This window comes from Aptenodytes patagonicus, chromosome 3 (genome assembly GCF_965638725.1).
Source record: "Aptenodytes patagonicus chromosome 3, bAptPat1.pri.cur, whole genome shotgun sequence".
Classification (NCBI taxonomy): domain Eukaryota; kingdom Metazoa; phylum Chordata; class Aves; order Sphenisciformes; family Spheniscidae; genus Aptenodytes; species Aptenodytes patagonicus.
Window position 1 is genome coordinate 85,098,517 of NC_134951.1, and position 13,041 is coordinate 85,111,557.

Below are 13,041 nucleotides of genomic sequence, written 5' to 3' on the forward strand. Positions count from 1 at the left end.
ACACGGTGAGCCAGCACCAAGAACCCCTCAGAGAATCTGCTGATTATTCTTGATGTTGTGGATACATACAGACTTGCTACAGTTTTCAAAGAACCAACTCCTTAATGAGTTCATACTATTAACAGTAATTACAGGTTATATACGCAGGTTCCCAAAGTTATCATAGCCCTGACGCACAGCGGATATTGAGGTCTAAAATGTCACATGCGAGCATTTCTCTGGGGCATTGGGTCTCCAGAACACTGGAGGAAGCTGAGGGGTCTTCACGTGAGCTTGCATGGATCCCAGTATGTGACAGACCAGAGCTTTGTGCCTGAAAGCTGTCCTCCAGAATGGTATGTTTTGATGGTAAGGTTGGGCCTTAAAGAAGTTTGGTCTAACGTCACCAAATCCCTGATAGATGTTGGTTATTTTTGCTCAAAAAAACCCCAAACCAAAAACCCCAAACCAAAACTGTTAACAAAAAAATCCCCCAAGATTGGTTAACACAGAAGTAGACAGATTTTACTAGATCACTAAAAATACGTCGTTACATCAGTAAGAGCATGGAGATTTAGACATCTTGCACTGTATAAACAGTACTTTAAGCTAAAAGACATTAGTCTCTTCAGATCTTGTTTTTATTATGTGCATCTTGCAAGATGGTCTTGCCTAGGTGGAGGCTATATTTGATAAATATGTCATTGTGCTAACGCCACACTCCTCTGCCTCCAACCACTCTCAATTAGTTTACACGTACATGCCAATAAAATACATTAAAACTGTAAAGCTTTCTATGAAAGCTATTAGTAATACTGAAGAGGAAGATGGAGGTTGGAAGGATGGTACAGCAAAGACAGGAGAACATGACAGATTAATAGGATTGGGTGTTTATTATAGGGGAAATTAGATCAAAGGGTAAAATTCAGAAAAAATGAAGAAAGATTGCACTAGGTTAGAAAGTATATAGCTGATACCTCAGTGATTTGAGAATATAGGGTACTGTATGTTAATAAGATCATAATTTCTGAGTAATCAAAAAACAAATAGCGAGAACTGACCTCATCTGTGTCCATCTTGAGTATAAGGGTGAAGAAAACCAAAAGCCAAATGTTTAGTTCATCTTCTGATTTATGGTTTCTGTTGTTTATGCCTGCTAGAAACTTCTGGGTCATGTAAAAACAGATATATTATGTCAAAATACATATTATGTCAAATTCTATCTGCAGATCAGGCATTTAAATACTATCATTTGTTCCCCACATTAGTTTCACCACAATTATTGTGCCTATAATTGGTTGTGGTTGTGAAATTGCTGCCCAGAACATCATGCTGAGGTTTCTCTAAAAATGCTAATCTAATTTTTTACTAGTTTTTACTAGCCAGTGTACCATAATATTAGTGTCCAATACCTTAGGAATGGAAGAGGACCCACAAGATCTCCTCAGAGCCAGACTCAGGATGGGGGTATTCTGTGAAAGCTTCCTTCCAAAATAAAATAACCTGACTTCTAGGACTTTGCACGTTTGGACACTGCTGTTAATGAGCTAGCATTGCAAGTGTCCAGGTCCTTCTGTTTTCCTTTGCCATATCATAGGGAAACAAAGCTCAGTCTGGATCTGAAGTTGGGCCATGTTTTGGATCCACCTTCACCGTGGGCTGAGGGCTTCTGGCTGGGGCTGGAGGCTGGGATGGGCTATTACTTGAGAGAGTGATAGGGCATGTCTTGGTTTGGTCTGAAGGTGGCACTACAAGGCCAATATGCGAAAGGCGCTACAGCAGCCTGACACTACACGTGTATTTTCTCTATTAGTTATGGCTGTGTGGCCTACAGTCCAAACTGCGAGTCTGAGGTAAATGGGGAATAATGTATTCTGCCACACTTTCCTGTTTCTGGTGTGCTGGATATGGAAAGCAACCCAGTGTATGTGGAAGCTGCAGGCTTCAGCTGGATTTGAAGCAGCAATGAATTTGGCTCCAACAAGCCAAATGAAATATGAAGATAGGTGACTGATGCTCTGAGAAACCTCTGAGATTTCTGTGAGCTCTTGTACTCAGCATCATTGGCCCACTGACTTTATCTGAAAACAGCTGACATCATCTGAACAGTCATCTTCAGCTTCCACGGAAACTGCCCTCAACCTTGAACATACTTTTCAGTTAATGTAATTGCAGTTACGCATGGAAGTTTATGGGTTGGATACTTTGAAAATCATGGGCTAGTCCCTCAGCTGTTAGCCCAAAGTGATGGGAGCTGGTGAAGAAGATGACTGCAAAGGTACATTGGTGCTGTAATTGAACTCCTTTATCTTGCCCCATGGTGAACTTTTCCAAGAATAAATATGAAGCCCACAAGCTACACGACCGTACTGGCAGCTGATGGCGGCTAGAGTCTGGCATGCTGTATGCTAGCTATCTTCTTTTTCCTTTTATCATGTTCTCTTCACCAGCAGTAGGGAGAAGTCAGCCACACTGCGCAACCTGGTATTCGTGAAGAATCACCAGAAGCCGGGATAAGCTCATTTTAGGATAGCTTTATGCTATACTGCAGAAGTACAAATTTGCCCTAATGTGGGATTGGGTACCATCTCTTTTTGTCTTGCAGAACCCTATATAACATTTTTAGGTGTTTTGTCCAGGGAAACATATTAATGCATTTTTACTAGCAAAAAGGTATATAGAAGCCCTATATTGAGAAGAGAAATGCATACTATAGAAAAAAAAGATTTTAGAGGAAATCAGAATATAGGCCACAGCTTTCAAAAACAATTGGTGATTTAAGTTTGCAAGAATCATGTAAATGGAGTGAAGGGGCCTAAATACTTAATTTCAGCATGTCAAGAGAGGCACAGGAAAATGAAGACAACAGAAATTTGGGACCTGTTATAAAAATGCATTACTCATTGACAGTGCCTAGAACACCGACAGGTTTGTGTGACACTCACTTGTGTTTTATGAAGTTAGCCTCATGGTGTCACCGATGAACTGCTCTGTTGGTGAAATACAGCGATAGTGGGATGTAACTGGCTGCATTTGTTCACTTTTAACAATAGGGAATGGCTGAGGGGTTTGATATTTTTAATACCACGTACTTGAACTAGAAGATTTGTTAATAGATTACTCAGTGACACTCAAGGCCACGTGAGTGTTCCCCCTTTCAAGGTCAAAGCGGTTCTCCCTGCTCAGGAGAACTCACATATAATGAAAAGGTTGCTCATTTGGGTCCTGTTTCTCAAGCGAATATCCTCGAAGATGCAATATAGCAGTTTTGATTCGATTCTGCAGCTTCAGTTGCTTTGAATGCAGCACGAGGAAGCAATGAAGGCTGGCTCTGGACACGGGTGGGAACCTGCATGGTTCACGTGGATGGCTCAGCAAGTAGTGCCTCTGTCTGGGTTAGTGAGTGAGCTGCGTGCTCGAGGAGGAATTTGTCTTGTCACGTACTGTGTTACAGATAACCAAGTGGTGGATGTACGATCTCATGCTTACTATGTGCTTGTCTCCCAACCAGCTGAATCAGGGACTTGTCCAAAATGTACCACGATGCCTGTGCCATGCTGTAGTGGGGGCTGCAAGTAGCAGTGGCCATGGGCCAGGGCCCATGGAAGTACTCCCATGCCCCTTGTTCAGGTGTAGCCTAAACACACACTGGTCATCTGGTCATCATCACAGATGGTGCAGAATGAGAGGCACCTCCAGAGAGGGCTTCAGCCCAGGGATCACCATCATCCGTCTGAGGACAGAATGGATCACCTTCTCTCCATTGGCTCTGTTATAGAGGGAGCCCAATGCAGACTTTGAAAAAATGACTTTTAGATACCTAAAATTAGGAACTGTCAAACCCCACCCCAAGGGGTCTGGCTTCATCATCCTCTTCTCCAGGCCTTGCTTGCACAGATGGCGGAGGGACAGAGATGAGGCACCAGGCTGGTGGGGAAAACCACTGAATCCCTTGGGCCTGTGCCCTTCGGCTGTCCCCTGCCTTCCTGCCTCCCCAGTGACCCATTGCTGCCAACATACTCACAGCAGGCTCTGCCTGCTGCTGCTTTTGGAAGCAGCCAGGAGGTGTGTGCAGTCGGCTGATGGTATATTATTTTGCAGCATCTAGGCCTGCTACTGGCAGTTCATCATGCCATTGGAATTATAATGGGCAACCTTTTGTTCAGGTTTGGCGATTAAAGCCAAATTTTAATATGCTTATCTTCCTTGCTGAGCTGTTACATACTTTTAAACACGCAGTCTGTAGTGACATCCTTGCCTCTGAAAGCTGCTTTCATTTAAATAATCTAACCAGACTGTGAAGCTCCTGGAATATGTTTGTTTTGTTGTGTGCATGGATGCGATGAGAGGGAGACCTGGTGGGACACAGGCTGGCAGTGCTAAGCTGTGCTCAGTGGAGAGAGCTCCCTGACTGGCAAAAGAGCCCTCTGGTCATGAGGTGCTGCGGTTTTCAGCCACAGCGTTGTTAAGATGAGCTGCAACTGCATTTAATGCTTTCCCGACATTGCTGTCCCTCCTGGACGTGGTGATATTATGCCAAGTAAGAGGCCAGAGAAGGGCACATTGGACACCTGTCATGGCTGTAAGGAGAGCTCAGCAGCTGGAAGAGGCCTGGGAGAAGAGGAGGCAGCCATGCATGTGCGTGAGGGGATGTCTCTAGGGCTAAAATCTTGATGTGGCTGTGCATGAGCCCGGAGATGTGATCTGTGCCAAGATGGTTTGAGAAGACTGGTCTGCAGGGAGTGTTGAGCCTTTCGCTGCTGAATATGTGCTAAATTTCTCTGAAGCCACAGAATATTTCTGTCTTAAAAGCTGCAAGATTAGCATTTTTCAACTTGCTATCATATACTTGTGAAGCATTCCACAAAAGAAGATCTCTTAGTAATTGATCACCTATTAAGGGATCAGACTTTGGATATTTTTTTTTAGGTACACATAAAATTCAGAACATCCGAGGTCTAAAGTCGCTTTTTATGCACAATATTTTTGGTATAAAAGACAAGGAATTCACCGTGGAGTTTGCTGGGACAGAGGTGACTGAGCTGCCCCATGTGGATGAGGTGTGCAAGCTCCCTTGTGCTACAAGGAGGAAAGCTAGACATGTTCAAGAGTGTCTGAAGGAAGAATCTGTGCCTAAATATAACAATATTTGTGCAGCAAGTGAATCTCGGTTCCCAAAATGCAATTCTGTCTCTGGCCGTGCACATAATTTTTCATGGCTGTGTTTCTGCCGGGTTCACCTTCACTTCGAGATAACCTTGTAGCTAGTTTTGCCTTGTGGCTGTTCTTTTCCATAGTATTTTTTGGAAAAGAAGTTGTTTGAAAATACTTGTGGTCTATGAAGAAGCTTCCTTCCTTCCTTTCTCCTTTTTTTTTAAAATACATCATCAAACTGACATGTTGATTGAAATGAATGGGCATGGATTTCCATCCAGCCCAGGGTGCTAGTGACTGAATATTGTTATTGATGGCTTATACAAAATGTGTTTGACGATCTTATCTAGTTTCCTAGCTGTTGTTGTCACACAGAACCCACACAGATCTGTTATCACTAGTTAGAGGAGAGGTTGAAGACAAATGAGGCAGATATGTTCAGTAGATGTTACAGAATTTTTAAGTCTGCCAGAAGACTCGACCCTCACTGTTTCTCTTTCAAAGCCAGCTGAATGTTTTTGTTCCTTTTAGTCCTTCAGGTGCATTGTACCTACAGCAATGCCTACAACTGGGTACATCAGAGGCACCAGCTCTTCACAATGCCTCTTGCTGCCCATTACAACTGCCCCAGAAGGGCAAATTCCCTTTCTCAGACATGAGGGCAGCACCTCCTTCTGGTTAAAAGCACGTGTTTAAGCCTGATTCTCATGTATCAAGGTCCCTTTGGACCACTCTGGCATTGTAAATGTCCCTGAAGCAGGTACTCAGGGTGCAGAATTCAGCTCGTAGCTTTTCTGCAGCTGCGTACTGACTGGGATCGGGGACGGCACCTCCCTTCAGCCACAGGCACAGGAATTCAGAACAGATGCTCATTAAGGCACCCCAAAACAGGTACCCTGCCTACATCTACTTGGATGCTTGCACATGTGCCCATCTGTCAGGATGGCACTGGGGCCAGGCTGGTCGGGTCCTCATCATAGGCGCTGGTGCTGTGCCAGGCATGGGGTTTGGTACCTGACCTCCATAACCTGGCAAGTGACCTCCTAACGGCATGGCGGCCTCCTCAGACAGCTGGCACATATGTATCCGAACAATGTTTTTTCACTCTTGACCACACCTGTTGACCTCCGCTTCAGCAGAGGAGGAACAAGGGTTCAGGGGCCGTTTGCCAGATACACGGGTTGTCTTGCAGCAGGCGGCTTGGAAGCTCTCACACCGCTTCTCCTTTGAAGGGACAGGGAGCGTAAGCCAGCAAAGCTCTTGGGCTGTTCCATGGAAGGTCATGCCAATGTCAGTCCATGGCAATAGGAAGAAAATGAGTTTAAAAAAAAAAAAAGGAGAAAATCCTGCTGAGCTCAAAGCATAAATTGAGTACTTCTCTTGCTGAGTGGATGAAGTGTTGCCTGAGAATATAGGATGCTTTTCTGTATAAACAGAAGAAGAGAAGAGGTTTTCTGTGCTGGAAAGTAAAGTGAAAAAGAAATGGAACTGAGCAAAATCCTAGTCACAGCTAAGATCACCTAAGTCACAGATGCTCTCTACAGGAGCAACTCATCATTCTTTAAAGCTATACAAATACATATTTGCAGGCTTTTGTCAATTAAGCCATGAAAGCTCTGCTTGTGTGTTGATTTCAACATTGTCTAGATGGACAAAGTCAATTAAAGCAATTCAATGTAACAGAAGCAGTGTAGGTTAGCTTCTGGGAGACCAGAGAGGATAATTTTCTGACACCACTTAGCTAATGGGGTGATGCCCATACTCTGCAGATCACTGACTGTGCTCAAAGTTTTGGCTCAGGATTAAATTTTACTACAGCTGAGACACACAATCCCTCTCTAAGTTCCAGAAATCAGATTTAGGTCTGCATAAGGTCCTTAAATATAAAGCCAATGTAAACAGCACAGGACTTAATGGAAATCCTATAAAAGTATAAATCCAGTGGATTTACTTCCTGAAGCAGTAGTGAGAGTTAGTTGTGCAGAAGCTACGATTGGTCTAGCATGCCTAACTCTATATTTTGTAACGCATCTTTTACAGCAGTGTTTAAGCACCTTGTACATCGAGGAGATTCACGCTGATTAAGACAGAAAAAGGCTGTTTTCAATCCCTCCTTTGGGAGCTCATGCAAGGTTGTTTTGGATGATCTCCTAGGTGGTTTCTGCTGCATACGTTCAAAAAGAGAATCTGCATCCTGTTTTGAGGGTACATAGTGCAAGCCCGCTCTTGTTTCTCATGGGAGAAAACTCCACAGCTCAGGATGCTTTACACTGTGGCCTGCACCTTGTGCATGCTTGGGTACATTTCCTCTGTGCAAGGGCTCAGAGTATTTTTGTTAGTAGTAACAAAAATGTCAGTTCTCCCGAGATTGTAAAAGGAGACTTTTAAGGAGATTTTCCTACAGCCTGTCAACACTAGAATTATATTAAAAGTCTTGTAACAAGATTTAAGCTCTTGGGCCTAGGCTTCCAGTTGTGATCTTCTTCTAATGGGATAACTGAAATGATGCTCATGGTTCATACTGATGGGAGAAGGCCCTGGGTCCGAATAAACAATTTGTAGATACTTAAAAAATTCCCGACACAAATCACTCAGAAGTCCAGAGGCAGGAGATCGAAGCTTTCTCTGTTGGAGACATTAACAAAGATAGCACTGGATTATCCTCAGATTAAAAACCAGCTAATTAACAACTCTTGCCTTTGCCAGCTTCATTTCTGACCTATCATGTTAAAATTATTACAGAAACCTCAGGGATTCATTGAAACTGAAATATAGAGGTAACTTTCTTTATTGCTATCAGCAAAGCAGTTGTTTACCTGGGTTACCCCAACACGGCCAGGCAGCAGTGTTGTGGTGGGCAGTCTAGAAGTGTCACCCTTAGGAGGGTTTAAAAGAGCCCTCCTCCCAAATATGCTGTTTAGGCCCTGCTTTCTCTATTTTACATTATCCCTTTCCAAGTAACTTTTAGTCAAGGCAATTAATACCTTGTTGCTCTACAAATGGCTTCCACAAAATATAAATCACTATATTTTCATATTATCTTGTCTTCATGACTAACCAAAAGGAATTCTAGTAAACTTATAAAACCAGTGCGTTTCCATTTTCCTTCCTAACTAGGAAAAAGGCTTCCTATAACCTTTCTGGGTAACTTACATGCCTACAATGAAATTCACTGACATTAGCTGAATATCTCACCTCTAAATATTCCCAACCTGTATTTCTGCAGAATTAGAGTATTCTCTCAGGGTTGGGAGAGACCCTCCTGGCTGGACCGATAACAGGATTACATACTGATAGGCAGCCTTTCTTTGGAAAGAAATTTTAATACATCTTCAATCTTTAATCTTGTTGGTAACAACTTTGGTCCTGTAACAGTAATCAGATTTTGCTAGTGTCATGTTATTATTCATTTCTGTTGCTAGAAAGATTTCTAGTCAATCAATTGTTAATATTGCAAGTTAAATCATGCAGGTACAATTCACTTAGGGCTTACTAAAATTTTAAATGAAAGCTAACAGTAGTTGCTGAACCTTTCTGTCGGCCTTTGTTGTATTTTAAACAGTAAATACCCACATGCTAATTATACCTTTACTTGGGTGTTTTTCTTTGCCAGTTTTTTTGGGGCACATCACACACGGTGGACCAGAATTCTTCTAATTAATTCTTCTGATAATTGTTTTTCTCTTAGCTTGCAGGGCTTACCTTTTAGTTGTCACTCTAAACCCAGCACGCCAAAGTGAAGCTGGATAGCCGTGTTTGTATCTTCCTGCTATACACTTAAAGGGAGGCATTGAATTCATCCTCAGTCTTATAGATGCTGGTTTCAGACTGACCAGAAATGTCCGGTTGTGCATAAATACCAGCATCTCATGAATCACACACGTAGAGGTAAAAAGTCCAGAATGACACAGACAGGGTCTTCCTGTCCCAACAGCAAGAACTGTGTTTGGATAAAGTGTGAGGGTTGCCAAAATGCAAATAGTTCTTTAATTATGTGCTGCAACACCATGGCAGATAATAAAACTGTGTGAGTATAATTATTTTAAAATTATTTAAATAATAAAATTAGAAAGAGATCTTTTATTCTTAAGTTGTAAAACTTTAGCACGTTATCTTAGCTATTATCAACTAAGTAAATGATTTATTTCCCTATCCATTTATATTTGGCTGAATAATGATCCTAATCCCCTTTCATTAGGCAGATGACGTATTATAAACTGAATCCATTACAAGTTTGTCTTTTGTGGCTGATGCATTTTACACATAGAACTTTGTCTAATAGTTTTCATCTGCATTTCCAGAAAAGGTTCTTCTTAACCATAAATGTATACAGCAGGTGCTGCTATCTAAAAATCTTTAAAAATAAGCAAATCCTATAGCTCAAAACTGAGCTAAAATGAGAATTTTATTCAGAGAGCACCCCCTGGATGTCTTGGTGGTTTTGCCTCAAAACTTTCATAGGGTTGAAAGGAAACCCGCCCCTCACCACACCATCCTATAATGAGACTCTTTTCCTGTTTCAGGCTTTTTCAAGTATTTCCCAATTTATAGACTCTTAATACATGTTCTTCGTATTTGGCAAAACATAGGAAACCCCCGCCCCTGCCCCAGCTCATGCTGAAAAAGTACATTCCAGATTTGTGAACCTTTCTTTTTTTCCTTGGTGACTTTTTTCTTCACAGTAACCACTGAAATTAATAAACTTCGAGAGGCTGCCCCCTGCTTGCTTCAAGTAATCATCACAGAAATCCTTTGGGCTTCAACTTGCAAATCCTTACAACATTCTAAAACAACATCATTATTAAAAGAAAAATATTTCTTTATTTCATTCCTAACGAATTGTATAGAATTATAGCCTAATTTCACTGCTAAAGAATAAGCTTGCAGCAGCTATTCAGTCTTTAAAATTTCCACACCACCAGGCCAAGTGGCTATAAATCATAGCTGGTAGGGGCTGGTTGAGGCAGCTTCTGGGGAGGCATTCTCCAACTGATACTATTTCAATTAATTAACATTGGAAACATTATCCACCACATTCTTGCTTTTAATAGCCCTAATTGGATACATGTAAGTCTCATGTATTAACAGCTCAGTGAAATTCAATCATTTGTGGACAATTCAGACTTAAAACTACATAAACTAGTAATGTTACGATATCCTTAGCTTTCCAAGCATCCTCCCACAAAAATGTGTCAAAATAAATATTGCTTTGGCTTCTCCAGTTTAGCAGGTGTGCCCAAGTCAGTTTATAGCAACTGCAATTAATTATCTAATTCTCCCTGGACCAATGCCCTGTGCTTGCAGTCATCGGTTTCCTCGCCATTGTTTTAATAATATGATTAATTTGATCCACCCATCCAAAAAATAAGGCTCATAGAAAACAGGTCATTTAAACTGGGCTTCCAGTAGTTCCAGACATCTGGCCACTATGGTTGGAATCAGGAATCATCAGCGTCACCCCTAAAGGACAGTTCCTCAAATGCTCCTAAAAATGCTCCCAAACTTTAGTTCTAGTGATGCCCCGGCTGGGGCCAGCAGCTGCTTTTAAAGGCAAGGCTTGTCTCGTCTATGTATAAAACACACGGATCTCCCCCTGTAGATGCACATAATTACGCATCTCTTCTAACCACCACTTCATTTTCAAAGCTGATTGTCAAATACAGAAATCATAAATATATCATCATTCAAATAAACCCTCATTAGTATCCTAGTAAACTGAAAAACCTCTAATAACATTACATTTATTAAGGACAAAAATGCTGCTGCATCTATCTCTTATTAAACATAAATGCCTTAAACAGAATGTCCTTCACAGATCTGCTAGCTCTTGCTTTCTGAAAGGTTTATAGAAAATTAGCAAGTTTAAAGATATTTTTTGATCGTACTGAATAAATTATATCTTTATGCGCAAAGAGATAAAGCTTGAAATGAAATCTAAATCTTATTTCATGCAATTTGACTAATTAAGAGAAAGTTGTAAAATTCCTGGGACCCAATTTTTCTAGCTTTTGTGAAAGCACGTTCAGCATATATGTCTGTCAAATTCACAAAGTGTTTCTATTTAGTCAATGTTAGTAATTCCTCAGAAGTGAGGCTGTGGGAAAGCACATGTAACCTGCTACTCCAGCGTCCCCCTGCTCCCTGGCTGGCCAGCTGCCGAACGGTGGCCAGAAAGCAGACTCGGAAAAAGCAAAGAAGTAGCAGCTGCCACAGTGGAGGAGGAAAAAAAAACCCCACAAATAACTCAGCAATTGTCTTGGAGCAGCTAAATCAGGAAGTGTTAATTGGTAAAACAGAAGGCTGTGATTTTCTAGTGGGTTATTTTCTGCTCTGCTGTATGAGGGACCCGTTTCTGATTGCCTGGGGGGCATGGCCTTCCGCTTTGGGGACTGAGTGATGCCTTGCTCTCACGTGTGCCTGCAAGAGGTGTCACTGGGGTGCAACAAGGCCAACTTTGGGATGCTGGTCACTCTTGGGCACTGTAAGTGATTTGAATAATCTAGGCAGATAGTTGGGGCGGAGTGCAGATCTTTTACACCGAAGCTGAGGAAGAAACGCTGTGGCTTGTGATAACTTTCAAAGTCTGGGTTTGGGCCAGACAGGCAGCAAGGGCAAGCTTCCCATTTTGGAAAGCTGTTTTCTGGTGACAGTAGTGTTTTCTTAACCACAGCACACGCAGAGCATCCTACCCGCTGGAAGAACCCAGCACCTTAGTGCATCCACCACGCGGATGTCACCTGACATCTGCGGATCTTGCTGGCGTCAGGCCACCAGCACCCCTCTGAAATGTGGATGTTTCTGTGGCAGGACCTTTTCAAAAAGAAAGTAACAAGTGATGTCTCATCTTCTGTCTCGGGGGAGAAGATGTTGGTCCTTAGAAGATGTTTTTGTAACAGTTCTGGCGTGTCTTGTAAATGTTGGTTCTTTGAACAACTACATCTGTTCAGCTGGCACCATGTAAATGCTCTACCATTTTTCTCCCTAGCTGAAGTTACTGGTCTGTGATAACTTGCTGCTGTGGATACACATCATTTTTAGATGAAGTTTTCTCCAGTTCCTACTCCATCCCATCTGACTTCTCTGTTGTTGTATGTATTCTTATTTCTCATGCAAAGAAACAGGAATCATCATAGCAGCTTGCAGGAAAAGTAATTTGTCTGAGTAAAATCCACTGCTAACGTAAATGCCAGCTACACACTGGGGGAGGAGATGGATATGTTAGGAATGCCATAAATTGTCTATTTCTTCTATCTTGACCCAACATCTCCTGGGAGGTTTCAGTTATATCAGAGCATAAATTCTTGAGGGGCTTGAGCCACAGGTTTCAGCTTTCTCTCATTCATGGTAATGAGAGTCAAGATCCTTTCCCGCATTGTCTTTGATTCACTGCACCAGCCTTGTGCCTGAATTATATGCCTGAGCATCTGGTTTTCCAAGGCTTGTAGTTCCTGCCTCCCGAAAATGAGTGAAGGAGGCTTGGAAAACATTATTGTCCCAAATGTCTTTACAATGTATGAAGATAGACCTAGCCTTGTATTATTCCACCTTCTAGTGATGTAATACAGGGCACAGAGCCAGCTGCAGGAGGAATTTTGCTGTGTGAAGTCACAGAAGCATGAAGCAGTTATGTTTATTTTTTGCTGAGAGCCTGGGAAGTCAGAGATGCTGAACAGAGTGAGGCAAAGCCAGAAGATGGGCTCATGGACACATCTCCTGGAGCAGAGCTTGTGCTGGAGTCCTGAGCCCACCTAAAGGCTCTTGCCTTGAGCAGGGGGAGCATGGGGCTGCAGAGGATCCCCTGGGAATGACTCTTCCTTGGGGCAGAGAGCGATGCTGAAAGCCAGGAAGGGTGTTTGCTCCACGTGGCATGATGCCTTGCATGGCGGAGCTCCAGCCGCAGCTGGGGCC